At 48.5% G+C, this 1,600-nt stretch overlaps 1 long non-coding RNA gene across 1 annotated transcript in view; it reads left to right on the top strand.

The window, feature by feature from the left end:
• The window catches only part of LOC116353657 (uncharacterized), a 9,510-nt gene extending 8,143 nt beyond the window's left edge, over nt 1–1,367 (top strand). The window contains exon 4 of the long non-coding RNA XR_004203217.1: nt 1–1,367. This exon is cut by the window's left edge and continues 2,833 nt beyond it. This is a non-coding gene — a long non-coding RNA (uncharacterized LOC116353657).
• The last annotated feature ends 233 nt before the right edge of the window (nt 1,368–1,600 follow it).

The following is a 1,600-nucleotide window of genomic DNA, read 5'->3' as shown; positions in this document are numbered from 1 at the left end:
TTTGGCCTGCAGTGCCCGCTACATCATTGATGAATAATTCCTCAGCCTGCAAACTGGAAAGCTAGCCTTTCTTTCATGTGGGGCTTTGTTGATTTACCATTAAAACTTGCTCTGCGGTGGGCTTTGCCGTGGAGGGCTGCTCTGTGGTTTGGTTTGTGATGGAGGGGGAGACATTAAATATGAAGTGTACATATGCTTCGTGTCAGTTTTCTAAAGTCTAAATCTGGTAGCGTGTTGACTCATTTTATATTTCTGCGCATCTGGAAGGCTTGCATTCATATATACTGTTCATTCTTTTCTCAGACACATTGTGCTCAGACTTTATAGTATTACTTCATCTTAATTAATCTTCATCCATTCATTGATTCATATAACCATTACTGCTTTATTATCGTGGTTACTTATGGGTGATTTGACATCACACACAGGGACGGATCTATCACATAATCACACGCACACAGACACGCATGTATCCACACACACACTGCCCCCCCCCCACACACCGTCTCTCTCTTTCTCTTTCTTTTTTCTTTCTTTCTCTCTCTCTTTCTCACTCACTCTCACAAACACACACACACACACACACGCACACGCACGCACGCACACACTGGTGTTGACAGTATAGTAAATTAACGATACAGCCCCACTGAATCCATCCCTCTCCCGTGTCCCGGAGCAGCCGCTATGTTAACTGCTCAAGCCCTGGGTAATGGATGGCAGCCACTCTGTTAACTGCTCTAGCCCTGGGTAATGGATGACAGCCAGCTCTGTTAACTGCTCCAGCCCTGGGTAATGGATGGCAGCCACTCTGTTAACTGCTCCAGCCCTGGGTAATGGATGACAGCCAGCTCTGTTAACTGCTCCAGCCCCAGGTAATGGATGGCAGCCACTCTGTTAACTGCTCCAGCCCTGGGTAATGGATGGCAGCCACTCTGTTAACTGCTCCAACCCTAGGTAATGGATGGCAGCCAGCTCTGTTAACTGCTCCAGCTCTGGGTAATGGATGGCAGCCAGCTCTGTTAACTGCTCCAGCTCTGGGTAATGGATGGCAGCCAGCTCTGTTAACTGCTCCAGCCCTGGGTAATGGATGGCAGCCAGCTCTGTTAACTGCTCAAGCCCTGGGTAATGGATGGCAGCCACTCCTCCAGAACCACGGGGAGGGAAGGCTGGATCCAGGCTAGATGGGCCTGGGAGGAAGCAGCTTCCCCCTGTCGCCAATGTCTTTATACCCATCATCTCTTACAGGCTGATATACGTAGGTCCATACACAGTAGGAGACACACTCAAACACTCTCTCTCTCTCTCTCTCTCTGATGAGTTGTGCACTGATCAGCTGTGCGCACACACACACACACACACACACACACACACACACACACACACACACACACACACACACACACACACACACACACACACACTGCCAGGGAACATTACAGACTGACACCTCAAAGTAAGTGTTCACTGTGTGTGTGTGTGTGTGTGTGTGTGTGTGTGTGTGTCACTGTGTGCTACTAAACACTCACAGAAAATGCATCCGAAGGCTCTTCACTATGCTGTAGCAGTTTGAATGATATAGCCTAATGCTGCTTCATTGAAT

The sequence above is a fragment of the Oncorhynchus kisutch genome, linkage group LG2 (assembly GCF_002021735.2).
Source record: "Oncorhynchus kisutch isolate 150728-3 linkage group LG2, Okis_V2, whole genome shotgun sequence".
In the NCBI taxonomy this organism is placed as follows: domain Eukaryota; kingdom Metazoa; phylum Chordata; class Actinopteri; order Salmoniformes; family Salmonidae; genus Oncorhynchus; species Oncorhynchus kisutch.
This window is presented reverse-complemented; position numbering and strand designations above follow the sequence as displayed.